The 19,811-nt window shown below is 46.9% G+C and overlaps 2 long non-coding RNA genes across 2 annotated transcripts; one reads left to right on the top strand and one right to left on the bottom strand.

Annotated features, from left to right (window-relative positions):
- Window positions 1-1,452: 1,452 nt before the first annotated feature.
- On the bottom strand, window positions 1,453-4,772 carry LOC140421588 (uncharacterized). Its single transcript, XR_011946924.1, has 2 exons — window positions 4,499-4,772; window positions 1,453-2,268 (listed from the first exon to the last, which is right to left on the bottom strand). It is a non-coding gene; the product is annotated as an uncharacterized lncRNA (long non-coding RNA).
- Window positions 4,773-4,795: 23 nt separating this feature from the next.
- LOC140421580 (uncharacterized) lies at window positions 4,796-8,046 on the top strand. The gene is made up of 2 exons (XR_011946917.1): window positions 4,796-4,949; window positions 6,307-8,046. It is a non-coding gene; the product is annotated as an uncharacterized lncRNA (long non-coding RNA).
- Window positions 8,047-19,811: the final 11,765 nt, after the last annotated feature.

The raw sequence follows: 19,811 nt of genomic DNA, 5'->3' as shown, positions 1-19,811 counted from the left end.
CAAGAGGATTGTGCGACTGGAGATTGTAGAGACAGGGAGGGACAGGACTGTGCAGGAACTTGAAAACAATAATTCATATTTTAAAATCAAGGCATGACTTGACCGGGAGCCAATGGAGGACAGTGAATGGGACTTGGGTGTGAGAAAGTACAAGGGCAGCAGAGATTAGAATAATCTCACGTTTCCGTGTGGGAGTGGGGTGAATGGGAGAGGCTGGTCAGGAATGTATTGGAATCAGGTCTAAAGGTGACACAGGCATGGATGAGGGTTTCAGCAGCATATGAGTCGGGATGGGGGTGGAGACAGGCTAGAGTTTGGAGATTGAAATATCTGGTATCAGTGATGGTCTGGATATGTGGTCAGAAACTCATCTTGGGGTCAGATCTGACACGGAGATTGTGCAGAGTGCGGTTCAGCCCCAGACAGTTCCCAGGGAGAGGGATGGACGAGAGTTAGGGAACGGAATTTCTAATGATGACTGAAGACAATGGCTTTGATCTTCCCGATTTTTAATTGGAGGAAATTTCTGCTCATCCAGTATTGGATGTGGGATAAGCAGTTTGATAATTTAGTGACAGTGAGGAATGGAGAGGGATGGTGGTGAGGTAGAGCTGGGTGTTGTTAGTGTATGAAATGAAAATGAAATGAAAATCGCTTATTGTCACAAGTAGGCTTCAAATGAAGTTACTGTGAAAAGTCCCTAGTCGCCACATTCCGGCGCCTGTTCGGGGAGGTTGGTACGGGAATTGAACCGTGCTGCTGGCCTGCCTTGGTCTGTTTTCAAAGCCAGCGATTTAGCCCTGTACTAAATACATGTGAAAACTAACACTGTGCTTTTGAATGATGTCACCTAGTGGCAGCGTGTAGATGGGGAAATAGGAGGGGCTGAGGATAGATCCTTGGGGAACATCAAGTACAAGGACTTTGGAGAAGAAAGGGAGGTTGGAGTTGGGCAGTAGTTTGCAATCACGGTGGGGCTTTTTAGGATGGGTGGTGACAGTGGATTTAATGGTGAGACGAACTGAATGAAACAAGAGAGAGAACTGTGAACAAAGCAGCTGTGTGGAGAAGTTGGATGATCAGAGTTTAGCGAGAATAGTGTCAAGGGAGCAGAAGGCAGGTCTCGTGGATAAGGTAAGCTCTGAGATGGATAGAGGTTAGGAGAGAAACTAGAGAAATATGAGAGTTCAAGGCTCAGGCAAGGGGAATTAGAGAGACAGTTTGGCCCTGTGAGCTGGTGGGAGGAAAACAGCAGAGATAACTGATCAGATTGTCTCACTCTTAGTGATAAATAAGCTCCATCAGCTCATCACACTTGTTGTTGGTGGTGAGATTAGAGACAGGGGAGAGGGAGAGCATTTCAGAAGGAACTAAGTTGTATAAAAGATATTAAAAAGATTTGTCAGCATGTGTTTAACTTAATTTGACATTTACCCAGAATATTGCCACCAATAACTGCGATGAAATTTATTACCAGAAACAGACGCCAATTAACATGTTTACAGTCTGTATGTAACTAACAGCAAAATTCAATCCCAGCAGTCACTTGTGAAGTCGCTGATGTGTCAGCAGGTTGGATTTCTGAGTGAATCTCTTCCCACACTCGGAGCAGGTGAACGGCCTCTCTCCAGTGTGAACTCTCTGATGTACGGTGAGGTGAGATGATCGCCTGAACCCAGTTCTACAATGAGAGCAACTGAATGGTCTCTCATCTGTGTGAACACATTGATTTTGCATCTGGAATGTTTATAGCACTTCTGGACATTTAAAAGGTCTCTCCTCAGTGTGAAGTCGCTGGTGTAAAATGAGTTGAGATGATCACCTGACCCCAGTCCCGCTGATGTATCATGAGGTGGAATGATTGACTGAAACCTTTCCCCAGAGCAGGTGAACAGCTTTTCCTCAGTGTGAAGTCGCTGGTGTATCTGTAGGATGTATGACTGAGGGAATCCTTTCCCACACACACAACAGGTGAACGGCCTCTCCCCAGTGTGATTGCGTTCATGAATTTCCAGCTCATAGGGGTAATTGTATCCTTTCCCACAGTCCCCGCATTTCCATGGTTTTTCCCCAGTGTGACTCCGCTTATGTCTCGACAGGACAGCTGATTGTCTAAATCCTCGTCCACACACACAACACACGCACGGTTTGTCCCCACTGAGAATGGTGCTTTTTCCTTCCATGTTCAAAATGTATTCTGGTTCCAATAAATTGGGCGATTCCATCAGCTCCTGAAGTTTCCGGAGGCAAATCCTCCCTTCTTATACCCTGTGAAACGGATTTAAAACAGAAAATACGGAGTGAGAGAGAATGCACAAAAACACAAGGCAGCTTGTGAAATTGAGCTGAATGAATCTGGTCATTTGTGGGCCTTGGATTGGGAAAAAGTGACCAAGAAAACTGCTGAATTGTCATAAAACCCCAATGTCTTTCAGGGAAGGGAGCCTGCCACCTCGTCTGGGCCTACACAAACCTCGAAACATTTTGGGAGTAGAAGGGGAGAAATAGAGGTGGAGAGGCAGGAGGTGAAAGAGACAGATTTTATATAACTACAACCTGAACAATAACTTTTGACAAAATTTCAAACCCTCAACTTTCCCAAGGTAACAGGTGTATTTGAAAACCATCACCTCCAATTCACACATCAACCTGACTTGTCTGACATTTAGAACTGGGTGAACAGAGATTTCCTCCAATTAAACATTGGAAACAGCAAAGCCATTGTCTTCAGTCCCCGATACAAACTCTTCTCTGGGCACCATCTCCACCCCTCGCCCTGGTAACTGTGTTTATTTTATCCTTTCACAGCGTGTGGGTATTGCTGGCTGGGCCAGCATTCATTGCCCATCCCTAATTTCCCTGACCAAAGCCTTATGTAGTCGCAAAAAGTTGGTTTATAGGTGCAACAGGTGATTAAGAAGGTAAATGGAATTTTGTCCTTCATTACTAGAGGGATGGAGTTTAAGACTCAGGAGGTTATGCTGCAATTGTATAAGGTGTTAGTGAGGCCACACCTGGAGTATTGTGTTCAGTCTTGGTCTCCTTACCTGAGAAAGGACGTACTGGTGCTGGAGGGTGTGCAGAGGAGATTCACTAGGTTAATCCCAGAGCTGAAGGGGTTCGATTACGAGGAGAGGTTGAGTAGACTGGGACTGTACTCGTTGGAATTTAGAAGGATGAGGGGGGATCTTATAGAAACATATAAAATTATGAAGGGGATAGGATAGATGCGGGCAGGTTGTTTCCACTGGCGGGTGAAAGCAGAACTAGGGGGCATAGCCTCAAAATAAGGGGAAGTACATTTAGGACTGAGTTTAGGAGGAACTTCTTCACCCAAAGGGTTGTGAATCTATGGAATTCCTTGCCCAGTGAAGCAGTGGAGGCTCCTTCATTAAATGTTTTTAAGATAAAGATAGATAGTTTTTTGAAGAATAAAGGGATTAAGGGTTATGGTGTTCGGGCCGGAAAGTGGAGCGGAGTCCACAAAACATCAGCCATGATCTCATTGAATGGCGGAGCAGGCTCGAGGGGCCAGATGGCCTACCCCTGCTCCTAGTTCATATGTTCTAAGTACATAAACTTTGCAATTCTCCAGTCGGCCAGCAGCTCCAGGAAAGAACGGGAGATTATTGCCAGCGCCCCTGTAATTTACATTCTCAGTTCATCATTTCCTTCTAACTAATTTTGAACCAATCTTGGGATAGGGTTTCCTAGTCCTGCTCCATCGGGCAACAGGCAGCACAGTGGTTAGCACAGTTGCTTCACAGCGCACTGTCGGTGTGGAGTCTGCACATTCTCCCCGTGTCTGCATGGGTTTCCTCTGGGTGCTCCGGTTTCCTCCCACAGTCCAAAGATGTGCTGGTTAGGTGGATTCACTGAGCTAAATTGTCCTTAGTGTCCAAAAAAGGTTCAGATTTGGTGGGGTTACAGGGATAGGGTGGAGGTGTGGGTTTCAGTAGGGTGCTCTTTCGAAGGCCCGGTACAGACTCGTTGGGCCAAATGGCCTCCTTGTGCGCTGTAAATTCTATGATTCTATGATTCCATGGCTTGGGCAGCAGCGACCTTTTTGTTGAAGACAAACAATGAGTGTCGTTTCATATTGAACAGAGCGAAAGTTTTTGTGTCTCATTCTTTAAATGCCCCTTCTTCACCTTTAAACAAATAACGGTATATGAGAGAAAACAAAAAATGGGATTAGAATGGATGGTTGTTTTTCACCGATGAATATGCAATGGGCAGAAGGGCCTTTTCTGTGCTGTGTGATTCCATTTTCTTCTTTTCTTTAAATAAATTTGGTTAGCCAATTCTTTTTTCCAATTATGGGGCAATTTAGATGGTCTGTTCACCTACCCAGCACATCCTTGGGTTGTGGGGGTGAGACCCACGCCCACGGGGAGTATCCACGCAGACAGGACTTTGTCTAAATGTTTCCGGAACCTCCCTCTTCATTCTCCTGAGGAAGGAGATGCGCTCCGAAAGCTAGTGATTCGAAACAAACCTGTTGGACTTTAACCTGGTGTTGTAAGACTTCTTACTGTTCGAATGGTGACATTCCCTGGCTGTCCAGTTATTCTTTAAATGAGCCCTTGAATTGTTTCGGCCTTGCTGCATTATGCTGCCAGATTTCGGGAGCAAATGTTGAAATGTTTGCTCCCCACCCAGGGGGTTGCCGCTGTTCTCCAGTCCCGCCCCCTCTTCCTATTGGCTGGGAGCTGCCGTCAATCACCCGGGCATTGCGAGCTGGGGCATGCGCAGTGCGGCGGCTGTAACTGAGTCCAGTGCGCACGCGCAGTGCCAATGATGGTCCTGGGCAGAGAGACGGGTTTCTGTCCCGGAGAAGCGGAGTCAGCGTCAAGTGGCTGGACCGGAGAGGATCCGCAAACCCTCCACAATCATTGTCAGCTCCCTGGTTTGTCAGCTGGAGCATGTGCAGTTCCTAGCGACAGACGGTAAGGATCTCGAGCGAGCGGATTTAAAATGGAGATTTTTTACAAAGACCGAAGTAATAACATAAATGTTATTGGATGGCGGATGGGTTGCGAGTTTTTATAAACACCCGGTATTGGCCAGAAAACCCTCAATTTCTGAGGCAAAATCCTCGGGCCTTCCTAAGATTGTCAGGCCCGAGTTAACATCCGCCATCTTGAGAGAGGACAGTGAGCTCCAGGGCGCATGTGTGGCCGCCATCTCTATAGGGGCAAAGAGGAATACGACGCATGAGCGGCCACCATGTTTGTAGGGGGCAAACCCGGATGAATGACCCAGGGGACAAAATACATCAGAGAATGAGTTTTGTGAAATCAATGGGTTTTGTAAACCAGGAGGTCAAGGTTACAGTCAACAACGACTTATAAACCATCCCAATATACTTCACAGGAAAATTATAAAACAAAGTTTGACAAATCTATCCTGATGAATGCACTATGAAAATCTTCCACAGCATGTCTCTTTTTACAGCAATACACAAGTGTCTTAACAGTGGAAAGTGAGGTAGACAGAAGGAGAAGTTAGGGAGAGAATGTCAGAGCACCATCATTAGGGGCGACCTGATAGAGGTCTACAAAATTATGAGGGGCATAGACAGAGTGGATAGTCAGAGGCTTTTCCCCAGGGTAGAGGGGTCAATTACTAGGGGGCATAGGTTTAAGGTGAGAGGGGCAAGGTTTAGAGTAAATGTACGAGGCAAGTTTTTTACGCAGAGGGTAGTGGGTGCCTGGAACTCGCTACCGGAGGAGGTAGTGGAAGCAGGGACGATAGGGACATTTAAGGGGCATCTTGACAAATATATGAATAGGATGGGAATAGAAGGATACGGACCCAGGAAGTGTAGAAGATTGTAGTTTAGTCGGGCAGCATGGTCGGCACGGGCTTGGAGGGCCGAAGGGCCTGTTCCTGTGCTGTACATTTCTTTGTTCTTTGAGACGTTAGGGAGAGAATGTCAGAGCTTGGAACCGAGGGAACCAAAGGCCTGCTGACAAATGATGGAGAGATTAAAAGGGGAATGCACAAGAAGCCAGAATTAGAGCAGTGCAGATACCTTAGAGGGTTGTGGGGCTAGAGGAGATTCCAAAGAAAGAGAGGAATGAGGTTCTGGAGAGATTTGTTCAAATTGGTTGTCAGGATACAGAAAGCAATGTAACACAATATTTAGATTTCAGCTGAGGGAGGAGGGAGAGTGTGTCGGACGGGGATTTACAGCTTTGTGGGAACAAGAGAGGAAAAAAATGTTCCAGAGAAACTAGAATTGTCTGTTCTGAATTTCTTTCCTGGACTGACAGTGATGACCTTTGTAAATTCTATCTGCAGGCGACAAGAAGGGGAGGATTTTCAGACGGGAAACTCAAACCAAACATCACGTCAAAATCTGACAGTCACTCGATTCATTAGGATCTGAATATCATCGGCCTTTGAATGTGGAAGGAGAAATGTGTGTCTGTGGGAAAATATTTCAAACATCAGTGTGACTGGAAAAGCACTGAGACACCCCCAAGTGAGAGTGTTCCAGTGAACTGACTGTGGAAAGAGCTTCAACCAGTTACACAGCCTGAAAACACATCACACCATTCACAGTGGAGAAACTGTACACGTGTTCTGTGTGAGGACGAGGCTTAAACTGATCATCCAACATGGAGAGACATGATGACATGGAGAAACCATGGATATGTGGGGATTGTGGGAAGCCATTCACTTGCCCATCTAAGTTGGAAACTCACCGACGTGTCCACACAGGGGAGAGACCCTTCACCTGCCCCGTATGTTGGAAGGAATTTACTCAATCATCCTGCCTAACATTGCACCAGCGGGTTCACACTGGGGAGAGACCCTACACCTGCTCTGTGTGTGGGAAGGCATTCATTCAGATGTATAACCTAGCATTACACAGGCGAGTTCACACCGGGGAGAGGCCGTTCACTTGCTCCGTGTGTGGGAAGCAATTCATCAATTCATCCAATCTAGTGACACACCAGCGGGTTCACACTGAGGAGAGGCCGTTCAGCTGTACTGACTGTGGAAAGAGCTTCAGGCATTCATCCAGCCTTAAAGCTCACCAGCGACTTCACACTGGGGAGAGGCCATTCACCTGCTCAGAGTGTGGGAAGGGATTCACTACCTCATCCCACCTGGTGACACACCAGCGACTTCACGAGTAACTGCAGGGAGTAGATTCTGCTGTTATTGCTGTTAACCACATCCAGGACTGAGCCACATTCATTCTGAGTTGGGGTTTGTTTCCGCTGATGTTGATCATCCCTGTAACTGGACTCGGGTTTAATATTCTGGACCTACAGCTGTATTCTTGGGCCTGCAGTGTCCTAGTATGAACTGCTCTCTGTGATCTTTCCCCATAATTCAGGAACTCATTCTACCATCTTTACAGTAAAGAAGGAGGCCATTCGGCCCATTGAGTCTGTGCTGGCTCACTGAAAGAACATTCTGCAGAGTGCCACTCTACTGCCTTATCCCATAACCTGGCACATTCATTCTTTTCAGCGAACAATCCAATTCCCTTTGGAATACCTCGATCAAACCCACTTCCTCCACCGTCTCAGGAAGTTTGTTCCAGGCACCAACCACCCCCTGGGTGAAAAATCTTTTCCTCGCATCACTTCTACTCCTTTTAGGATTTGATTTATTGTCATGTGTGCTGGGTACAGTGGAAATTATTGTTCTGTGTACAGTCCAGACAGATTGTTCCATACATGAAAAAACCTAGGACATACGATAAATGGACAATATAAATACATAGACACAGTCACCAGGTGAAGCATACGGAGTGTAGTATTACTCAGTCGAGAAGATGTGTGGAGAGATCAGTTGAATCCAGTCCACCCAATTAATGTAAATCTGAGTCCTCTCGTTATTGATCTTCTCTTCAGAGGGAACAGTTTCTCACTGCTTACCCTGTTTATACCCCTCAGGATCTTGAATACCTCAGTCAAGATTCTCTTAGCCATCTTCATTCTGATGTTAATAATCTCTGTAATTTAGCTGGAGTTTAATGTCTTGATGCCTGTTAAATAAATCAGTGTTGTTTCAAACACACAAGAGTGTCAAGTCCTTGATTTTGCCAGGATAAGAGGTGATTAATTGATGTCCTCTCACCGATTGTTCCATTTCTGGATCTCATTTCCTTTCCAACTATCGATTCTTTCAAAGAACAGCACAGGAACAGGCCCTTCGGCCCTCCGAGCCTGCGCCGATCAGGCTGCCTGTCTAAACTAAAACCGTTTGCGCTCCCAGGGTCCGTATCCCTCTATTCCCATCTTAGTCATGTATTTGCGAAGATGCCTCTGAAACGTTGCTATCGCCCCTGCTTCCACCACCTCCCCCGGCAGCGCGTTCCAGGCACTCACCAGTCTCTTGTGTACAAAACGTGTCTCATGCATCTCCTCTACACTTTTCACCTTGAACCTAGTAATTGACCTTTCCACCCTGGGAAAAGCTTCTGACTCTCCACTCTGTCCAAGCCCCTCATAATTTTGTAAACTTGATCAGGCTGTCTCTCAACCTCCGTCATTCCAGTGAAAACAAGAATGAGTTTATCCAAGCTCTCCTCATAGCTTAATATCCTCCAGACCAGGCCACGTCCTGGTAAACCTAATCTGTACCCCATCCAAAACATCCACACCCTTCAGGTAGTGTGGCGACCAGAGTTGCACACAATATTCCAAATGTGGCCGAACTAGGATTCTGTACAGCTGCAGCATGACTTGCCAATTTTTATACTCAATGGTCCGACCAATGAAGGCAAGCATGCTGTATGCCTTCTTGACTAACTTATCCACCTGCGTTGCCACTTTCAGTGATCTGTGGACCTGGATACACAGATCTCTCTGCCTGTCAATACTCCTAAGCATTTTACTGTATAATTGCCACCTGTATTCAACCTTCCAAAATGCATTACTTTGCATTTTTTCACTCCATCTGCCATTTCTCCATCCAAGTCTCCAACCGATCTATATTGTACTGTATCCTCTGACAATCCTCTTCACTATCCGCAACTCCATTAATCTTTGTGTTGTCTGCAAATTTTCAAACCAGACCTATATTTTCCTTCGATTCGTTTATATATACCATGAGCAGCAAAGGTCTCATCACTGATCCCTGCTAAACATCACTGGTCACATCCTTCCATTCGGAAAAGCACCCATGACTGAGCCAGTTCTGTATCTATCTTGCCAGCTCATGCCTGATCCCATGTGACTTCACCTTTTGTACCAGTCTGTCAAGAGGGAACTTGTCAAAGGCCTTGCTGAAGTCTCTATAGATAACATCCACTGCCCTTCCTTCAATCATCTCCGTCACTTCCTCAAAAAACTCGGATCAAGTTAATGAGACAGAGCCTCCCCCTTGATAAAACCATGCAGCCTACCGTTAATAAGTCCATTTGTTTCCAAATGTAAGTAAATCCTGTCCCTAATAATCTTCTCCAATAATTTCCCTCCACTGACATAAGGCTCACCAGCCTATAATTTCTTGGATTATCCTTACTAGCCTTCTTAAACAATGGGACAACATTGACTATTCTCCAGTCGTCTGGGACCTCACCTGTACCCAATGAGGATACAAATATTTCTGTCCAGGCCCCAGCAATTTTCTCCCTTGCCTTCCTCAGTATTCTGGGGTAGATCCCATCAGAACTTGGGAACTTATCTACCTTAATGCTTTTTAAGATGCCAACACCTCCTTTTTGATATCGACATGACCCAGACTATCTAGACAGTCTCCCCAAGGCTCATCATCCACCAAGGCCTTCCCTTTGGTGAATCCTGATGCAAAGTACTCATCAGCACCTTGGTTATTTCCTCTGGCTCCAAGTATAGATTCTCTCCTCTGTCCTTGAGTGGGACAACCCTTTCCCTCTTGCTCTTAATATACGTATAAAATGCTTTGGGATTCTCTTTAATCCTGTTTTCGAAGAAAGTTTCATGACCCCTTTCAGCCTCCTTGCTCAAGTTCCTTCCTACTTTCTTTATATTCTTCAAGGGCTTCATCTGTTCTCACCTTTCCAGGCCTTATGAATGCTTCCTTTTTCTTTTTGACTAGGCTCGCAATATCCTTCGTAATCCAATGTTGCCGAAACATGCCATACTTATCCTTCATCCTCACAGGAACATGCCGGTCCTGAATTCTAATCAACTGATGTTTGGAAGAGTCCCACATGTCAGATATTTATTATTATGTATATGTTCCTATTTCTTATGGTCTTATATTCCCGCACTCCATCTGAATCTACAAAAATAATGGATACAAGAAACAGAAGGATTTTCATCTACGTATGTGTTGATTTACCCTCAAACAGCCACTCCCAATCTAAATTCTTCAGTTCCTGTCTCATATTGTAGTAATTAGCCTTTTCCCAATTTAGCACCTTCACCCGAGGACTACTCTTACCCTTATACATGAGTACCTTCAGTTCTCATACATTTGGTGACTCTCATTGACAAATCGCAGCTTCCCAATCCTTTCAGAATATCTCTCCTAACGTTTAGATCCAGGGAGACTTTCAGAATGATAAACAGAAAATGCTGGAGGTAAGAATCCATACTTTTCCAAGTGTCAGTTGATTTTGTCATGAACATTTTTCTTCATCTTTTCCCCACCACTGATGTTAAGCAAATTGGCTGTAATTGTGTTTTTGAACAGGGATGTAACATTTATAATCTGTCAGTCCTCCAGCAGCACTACTACATCAGGAGGTTTGGAAGATTGTGGCCAGAATCTTCACAAGCTCCATCTGAAGAACACAGTTTCTCACTGTGCAGCAGTCCCTCAATGTCACACTGGAGTGTCAGCCCAGATACTGTGCTCAGGTTGATGAACATTTCCTGTTGTTACTGATGTGGATTATTCACAAACAATGGACTCTGATGATGTCACAAAGACTATTACATAATACATAGAAGATAGGAGCAGGAAGAGGCCTTTTGGCCCTTCGAGCCTGCTCCGCCATTCATCACAATCATGGCTGATTCAGCTCAAGAGCCTAATCCTGCTTTCTCCCCATAGCCTTTGATCCCATTCTCCCCAAGTGCTATACCCAGCCGCCTCTTGAATATATTCAAAGTTTTAGCATCAACTACTTCCTGTGGTAACATTTCCACAGACTCACCACTCTTTGTGTGAAGTAGTGTCTCCTTATCTCTGTCCGAAATGGTTTACCCTGAATCCTCAGGCTGTGACCCCTGGTTCTAGACATACCTATTATTGGTGACATCTTCCCTGATTCTGCCCGGTCTAGTCCTGTTAGAATTTTATAAGTCTCATTCTTCTGAACTCCAGCGAGAACAATCCCAACCTCGTCAATCTCTCCTCATATGACAGTCCGGCCATTCCTGGAATCAGTCTGGTAAACCTTCATTGCACTCCCTTGAGAGCAAGAACATCCTTCTACTGCACACAATACTCCCAAGTGTGGCCTCACCAAGGCACTGTACAGCAGAGCCAGGGTGGTGAAAACAGTTTTGTTCAAGATGGCAGCAAGTCCATTATAGATCTAAAAATAGAATTCATGGGAATAAAAGTGCGGCAGCACATGAACATCAGGAATTGCTTGACAAATAGTTTAGGGGAGATGTTGGTGCAGTGGTAATGTCACTGGACGAGTGATCCAGAAGCTCAGACTGAGGAAATGGCTTCAAATCCCACTCCAGCAGACAATAGAATTTAAATTAAAGTGATAAAATCAGGAATTGAAAGGTAGTCATGACATTTTTTTCCAAAAATGCATCTGGTACACTCAGTACTTTATGGAAGGAAATCTGCCATCCTTGCCTGGTCTGGCCTCCATGTGACTCCAGATGCGAAGTGTCTCCAGATGCGAAGCAATGTGGCTGACTCTAAACTGCCCTTGGATGTCGCTGAACAAGACACTCAGTTCAAGTACAATTAGGGATGGGCAACAAATGCTGGTCTTGTCAGCGATGCCTACATCCCATGAAATAATTTAAATATATATTAACAATGTCTATGGTATCTGCTGGGTATGGTGTAACACATATCCTCGGCCATTCGGACAATGGTCTCAGATGACAGAATCAAAACAACATTATAGTCTTTCTCCTTGAAACCTATCTTAGAATTCTCTTCATCAACTGGACCATCAATGTGAGGGGAATTTGCATCTTCAATTATTCCAAGAACGAAGAAGAGACTGTGATTACCCAGGGATGTTGTTCTGTAATTTACACTATCTCCCACCAGGGCTCTTCACCCAGGCTGGCAAGAGACTGCTCAATGGTAATGTTTTGTCATTGCTGCTGTTCCAGATGTTGTTCAATATATAGTCAAGATTCAGAGAAAGGAGTGGAAATGGGTCATCAAAACTGCTCACAGTTCCTGGAGGATAATGTTTACTTGAATTTCTCAAACATATTTGTTTGCATTGGCCACATGATAGGACAGGAATTGTCTCTGTGTGTGCCTGTGTGGTCATGTCTATTTGTGTGCCTGTGTGTGTGTAAGAAAGGGAGAGAGGAAGTGTGTTTGGATCTCTGTGTTTGGGTATCTGTGTGTTGCTTCTCAGCAGCTGTAACACCAACATTCCTCTCCAAGCAGACAATGTTGGTTCTCCGAGTCCCATTGAGTGATTTCAATGGAACCTTTCAGAGATTCTCTATCCAGGGTGAAACCTCAGGCTGCCTGTGTGCTGTGTAAAACCTGAAATCAAATTTAGCTACACAAGATGATAAAAGGTATGGATAAAGTAGATGTGGAGTGAATGTTTCCTCTTGTGGGGCATTCGAGAACAAGAGGTCATAGCCTTAGGATAAGAGGTAGCAAACTTAAAACTGAGTTAAGGAGAAACTATTTCTCCCAAAGGGCTGAATCTGTGGAATTCACTGTCCCAGACTGCGGTGCATGCTGGGACAGTGAGTAAATTTAAAGAGGAGTTAGACAGATTTTTAATAGGTAATGAGTTGAAGGGTTATGGTGAATGGGAAGCACGGTGGAGTTACGGCCAGGATAAGATCAGCCATTATCGAATGGCAGAGCAGACTCGACCGGCCAAATGGCCTAATTCTGCTCCTATATCTTATGAACTTATCTACACAACCAGACCCCACTTCCATTGGAACATCATGAAGTGTCTGCTGCTTTCCAGATCACTGTCGAAGCCAGGTATTTCTAATGCACCTAATATAGGTAAAAGATAGCTGTTTAAGCGTAAATATTAAGCCCCAGTCAACATTTACAAAACATAACAGTTTTCAACTTTGAATCAGTGTAATATACACAAATATGCAGATACGCAACAAATAGAAGTAATGTTACATATTGAAGATGGACGGCTTGCCGTCAAATCAAATGTGTTTGAGTCTAACCCAAACCAATTAGGATTATATTGGGGTGTGATTAGATGACTTAAGACAGATATGAAAGAGTATAACTGCAGAAGTTTTGGCCAGCCTCATTGAGTTTTAGTTGGGATTGGGTTTAGTTGTAGATTAGGGTAGGAATTTGTGGGTAGTTTGTTAGTTTCAATGGTTTGAAGCTGAAGATTATCTCTCTCTCTTTTTCATATTTTATTTTCAGACTTTGACTTTTAAAAGTCATTGTCGAGCTGTTTCCCAAAGCAAGAAGATAATGTCTGTGATTCTTTGAAAGCTTCAAATTGTCTACAAATTGCCTTTTAAATGACTTTTAAATTGTAATCAATAGAAGACAAACAAAACAATTCCTATTGGCACCTGAGAAGTTTTAACTTACATTTCTACTGAGTTCCAGTAATCGCAAAGTGCTGCTGGTAACCAAATGGTAGAAATCCTTCCCTCAATTTATATTAGATTTCCTTTGCAATAAACAACAATATTCCATTGAGCTTCCTAATCACTTGCTGTACCTGCAGACTAACTTGGGATCGGGCATCCCGATCCCTCTGTACCTCAAGAGTTCTGCAATCTCTCTCCATTTAAATAAGATTGTTTTATTTAATACTTCCTGACAAAGTGGACAATTCACATTTCCCAAAGTTAGGCTCCATCTGTCAGTTTTTGCCCACTCACTTAACCTATTTGTAGTCCTTTGCAGACTTCTTAAATCCACTTCACAAATTACTTTCCTACCCGTCTTTGAGGCATCAGAAAATTTAGTTGCCATACATTCAATCCCGTCATCACATTCATACAGATTGTAAATGGTTGAGAGCCCAGCACTGATCCTGGTGACATTCCACTTGTCCCATCTTACCCACCCAGAAATGACCCATTTATACCTACTGGCTGCTTCCTGTTCGCTAACCAATCCTCTATCCATGCTGATATGTTGCCCCCAAACCATGAGCTCTTATTTTGTGCAATAACCTTTGATGTGGCACAATGGGAAATACCTTCTGGAAATCCAGATAAAGCACATCTACAGGTTCCCCTTTATTGACATCCCTTGTTACTTCCTCAGAGAACCTTGATAAATTAGTAAGTCACAATTGACTTCCTGGGACTTCCGGGTGCGGCGATGACCAGCTAAGTCGCACGTTTCGGCAGCTCCCGGTGGAACGGACTTTTGGGCTCTTGATAGGAGCCCCAACGGCAATTTTAACGGCTAAAAACACCGTGCGGTAAACCAGAAGGGAATTCCCCCTGGACACGGATGGAAAAAGGAGAGGAAAGTGGCCGGATTGCAGCGGATCCTTTGGAACAGCGGCAAGGAAGGCAAGCAAAAACCAAGATGGCGTCGGAAGGTGGCAGTTTCATATGGGGCCCTGAACAACAAGAGTTCTTGAAATGCTGCGTGGAAGAGATAAAAAAGGAAATGAAGAAAGAGCTGTTGGCCCCGATATTACAGGCGATCGAAGGGCTAAAGGAGGAACAAAAGACCCAGGAGCAGGAGCTTCGGGTTGTGAAGGCGAAGGCAGCCGAGAATGAGGACGATATACAGGGCCTGGTGGTGAAGACGGAAATACAGGAGGCACATCAGAAACGATGTGTGGAGAGGTTGGAGGCACTGGAAAACAACGCAAGGAGGAACAACCTGAGGATTCTTGGTCTTCCTGAAGGTGTGGAGGGGGCGGACGTCAGGGCATATGTGAGCACGATGCTGCACTCGTTAATGGGAGCGGAGGCCCCGACGGGTCCGTTGGAGGTGGAGGGAGCGTACCGAGTTATGGCGCGAGGACCGAGAGCAGGAGAAACTCCCAGAGCCATAGTGGTGAGATTCCTCCGTTTTAAGGATAGAGAAATGGTCCTTAGATGGGCGAAGAAAACTCGGTGCAGTAAATGGGAGAACGCGGTGATCCGCGTTTATCAAGACTGGAGTGCGGAGGTGGCGAGAAGGAGGGCGAGCTTTAATCGGGCCAAGGCGGTGCTTCATAAAAGGAAGATAAAATTTGGAATGCTGCAACCGGCAAGACTGTGGGTCACATATCAAGGGAGGCACCACTACTTTGAGACGGCGGATGAAGCGTGGACTTTTATTGTAGAAGAAAAACTGGAATGAGTGGACTATTAAAAAGAACGTTTGGACAAAGTGGTGGGGCGAATGTGGGGGGCGAAGAGGGGTTTTATGTTCTAATCCTGCGGTATGGTAACTTTTCTCTCTCCCACAGGTGGTGATGGGGGGAGGTGGGGAGGGAGAAGAGATGGGGCGTTGGCCATGGGGGGCGGGGCCAAGGGAGAAGCACGGGCTTGGCTCCCGCCCTATGATAATTATGGCGGGAATGGAGAAGCAGGAAGGAGGGGGCGTCGCACGGTGCGAGCCGTGGTCACGGGGGGAAGCCGAGGTCAGCCAGAGTTTGCTGACTTCTGGGAGCAACATGGGGGGAGTAATTACGCTAGCGGGGGGTCTAGCGGGGGGGGGGTGGGAGGGGGGAATTACTGGGTTGCTGCTGCTGGGGAAAGGGGGGAGCGGGTATGGGAGAGGATGGGCGGGGGGGCACCGCCTGGGGGAGATACAGCTGCGTGGGAACTGGGTGAGAAGCTGGAAAAAGATGATGGCTAATCGGCAAGGGGGGGGGGGGGGGGGGTGGGAAGCCCCCCAACTCGGCTGATCACGTGGAACGTGAGAGGGCTCAACGGGCCGATAAAGAGGGCACGGGTACTCGCACACCTTAAGAAACTTAAAGCAGATGTGGTTATGTTACAGGAAACGCACCTGAAACTGATAGACCAGGTTAGGCTGCGCAAAGGATGGGTGGGGCAGGTGTTCCATTCGGGGCTGGATGCGAAAAACAGGGGGGTGGCTATATTAGTGGGGAAGCGGGTAATGTTCGAGGCAAAGACTATAGTGGCGGCTAACGGGGGCAGGTACGTGATGGTGAGTGGCAAACTACAGGGAGAGATGGTGGTTTTGGTAAACGTGTATGCCCCGAACTGGGATGATGCCAATTTTATGAGGCGAATGCTGGGACGCATTCCGGACCTAGAGACGGGAAAGCTGATAATGGGGGGAGACTTTAACACGGTGTTGGAACCAGGGCTGGATAGGTCGAAGTCCAGGACTGGTAGGAGGCCAGCAGCAGCCAAGGTGCTTAAAGATTTTATGGAGCAGATGGGAGGTGTGGACCCGTGGAGATTCAGTAGACCTAGGAGTAAGGAGTTCTCGTTTTTCTCCTATGTCCATAAAGTCTATTCGCGCATAGACTTTTTTGTGCTGGGTAGGGCATTGATCCCGAAGGTGAGGGGAACGGAATATACGGCTATAGCCATTTCGGATCATGCCCCACACTGGGTGGACTTGGAGATAGGGGAGGAAACAGGAGGGCGCCCACCCTGGAGAATGGACATGGGACTAATGGCGGATGAGGGGGTGTGTCTAAGGGTGAGGGGATGTATTGAAAAGTACTTGGAACTCAATGACAATGGGGAGGTCCAGGTGGGAGTGGTCTGGGAGGCGTTGAAGGCGGTGGTTAGGGGGGAGCTGATATCAATAAGGGCACATAAAGGGAAGCAGGAGAGTAAGGAACGGGAGCGGTTGCTGCAAGAACTTTTGAGGGTGGACAGACAATATGCGGAAGCACCGGAGGAGGGATTGTACAGGGAAAGGCAAAGGCTGCATGTGGAATTTGACTTGCTGACTACAGGCACTGCAGAGGCACAATGGAGGAAGGCGCAGGGTGTACAGTATGAATATGGGGAGAAGGCGAGCAGATTGCTGGCACACCAATTGAGGAAAAGGGGAGCAGCGAGGGAAATAGGGGGAGTGAGGGACGAGGAAGGAGAGATGGAGCGGGGAGCGGAGAGAGTGAATGAAGTGTTCAAGACATTTTATAAAAAATTATATGAAGCCCAACCCCCGGATGGGAGGGAGAGAATGATGGACTTTTTGGATTGGCTGGAAATTCCCAAGGTGAAAGAGCAGGAAAGGGTGGGACTGGGAGCACAGATCGAGGTAGAAGAAGTGGTGAAAGGAATTAGGAGTATGCAGACGGGAAAGGCCCCGGGACCGGACGGATTCCCAGTTGAATTCTATAGAAAATATTTGGACTTGCTCGCCCCGGTACTGACGAGGACCTTTAACGAGGCAAAGGAAAGGGGACAACTGCCCCCGACTATGTCTGAAGCAACGATATCGCTTCTCTTCAAGAAGGAAAAGGACCCGCTACAATGCGGGTCCTACAGACCAATTTCCCTCCTAAATGTGGATGCCAAGGTCCTGGCCAAGGTAATGGCAATGAGAATAGAGGAATGTGTCCCGGGGGTGGTTCACGAGGACCAAACTGGGTTTGTGAAGGGGAGACAGCTGAACACAAATATACGGAGGCTGTTAGGGGTAATGATGATGGCCCCACCAGAGGGTGAAACGGAGATAGTAGTGGCGATGGATGCCGAGAAAGCATTTGATAGAGTGGAATGGGATTATTTGTGGGAGGTGTTGAGGAGATTTGGTTTTGGAGAGGGGTATGTTAGATGGGTGCAGCTATTGTATAGGGCCCCAGTGGCGAGTGTGGTCACGAATGGACGGGGATCGGCATATTTTCGGCTCCATAGAGGGACAAGGCAGGGATGTCCTCTGTCCCCATTACTGTTTGCACTGGCGATTGAGCCCCTGGCGATAGCGCTGAGGGGTTCCAAGAGATGGAGGGGAGTACTTAGGGGAGGAGAAGAACACCGGGTATCTTTGTATGCGGATGATTTGCTACTATATGTGGCGGATCCGGCGGAGGGGATGCCAGAAATAATGCGGATACTTGGGGAGTTTGGGGATTTTTCAGGGTATAAACTGAACATGGGGAAGAGTGAGCTGTTTGTGGTGCATCCAGGGGAGCAGAGTAGAGAAATAGAGGACCTACCGTTGAGGAAGGTAACAAGAGACTTTCGTTACCTGGGGATCCAGATAGCTAAGAATTGGGGCACATTGCACAGGTTAAATTTAACGCGGTTGGTGGAGCAGATGGAGGAAGATTTCAAGAGATGGGATATGGTAGCCCTGTCAATGGCAGGGAGGGTGCAGGCGGTTAAGATGGTGGTCCTCCCGAGATTCCTCTTTGTGTTTCAGTGCCTCCCGGTGGTGATCACGAAGGCTTTTTTTTAAAAGGATAGAAAAGAGCATCATGGGTTTTGTTTGGGCCGGGAAGACTCCGAGAGTGAGGAAGGGATTCTTACAGCGTAGTAGGGATAGGGGGGGGCTGGCACTACCGAGCCTAAGTGAGTACTATTGGGTCGCTAATATTTCAATGGTGAGTAAGTGGATGGGAGAGGAGGAGGGAGCGGCGTGGAAGAGATTAGAGAGGGCGTCCTGTAGGGGGACTAGCCTGCAGGCTATGGTGACAGCCCCATTGCCGTTCTCACCGAGGAACTACACCACAAGCCCGGTGGTGGTAGCTACACTGAAGATTTGGGGACAGTGGAGACGACATAGGGGAAAGACTGGAGCATTGGGGGGGTCCCCGATAAGAAACAACCATAGGTTTGCCCCGGGGGGAATGGATGGGGGATATGGAATGTGGCAAAGAGCAGGAATAACGCAACTGAAAGATCTATTTGTGGATGGGAAGTTCGCGAGTCTGGGAGCGCTGACCGAGAAATATGGGTTGCCCCAAGGGAATGCATTCAGGTATATGCAATTGAGGGCTTTTGCGAGGCAACAGGTGAGGGAATTTCCGCAGCTCCCGACACAAGAGGTGCAGGACAGAGTGATCTCAAAGACATGGGTGGGGGATGGTAAGGTGTCAGATATATATAGGGAAATGAGGGACGAGGGGGAGACTATGGTGGATGAACTAAAAGGGAAATGGGAAGAAGAGCTAGGGGAGGAGATCGAGGAGGGGCTGTGGGCAGATGCCCTAAGCAGGGTAAACTCGTCGTCCTCGTGTGCCAGGCTAAGCCTGATTCAGTTTAAGGTATTACACAGGGCACATATGACTGGAACACGGCTCAGTAAATTTTTTGGGGTGGAGGATAGGTGTGCGAGGTGCTCGAGAAGCCCAGCGAATCATACCCATATGTTTTGGTCATGCCCGGCACTACAGGGGTTTTGGATGGGGGTGACAAAGGTGCTTTCAAAAGTAGTAGGAGTCCGGGTCGAACCAAGCTGGGGGTTGGCTATATTTGGGGTTGCACAAGAGCCGGGAGTGCAGGAGGCGAGAGAGGCCGATGTTTTGGCCTTTGCGTCCCTAGTAGCCCGGCGCAGGATCTTGTTAACGTGGAAAGAAGCCAAGCCCCCGGGGGTGGAGACCTGGATAAATTACATGGCGGGGTTTAGAAAGCTAGAGCGGATTAAGTTCGTCCTAAGGGGGTCGGCTCAAGGGTTCACCAGGCGGTGGCAACCGTTCGTTGAATATCTTGCGGATAGATAGATGGGGGGAAAAAAGAAGGCAGCAGCAGCAGCCCAGGATTTGGGGGGGGGGGGGGGGGGGGGGGGGGAGGGGTGGGGGG

The sequence above is a fragment of the Scyliorhinus torazame genome, chromosome 5 (genome assembly GCF_047496885.1).
Source record: "Scyliorhinus torazame isolate Kashiwa2021f chromosome 5, sScyTor2.1, whole genome shotgun sequence".
In the NCBI taxonomy this organism is placed as follows: Eukaryota; Metazoa; Chordata; class Chondrichthyes; order Carcharhiniformes; family Scyliorhinidae; genus Scyliorhinus; species Scyliorhinus torazame.
Note: the sequence above shows the minus strand (reverse complement) of the source record. Positions and strands in the feature narration are given on the sequence as shown.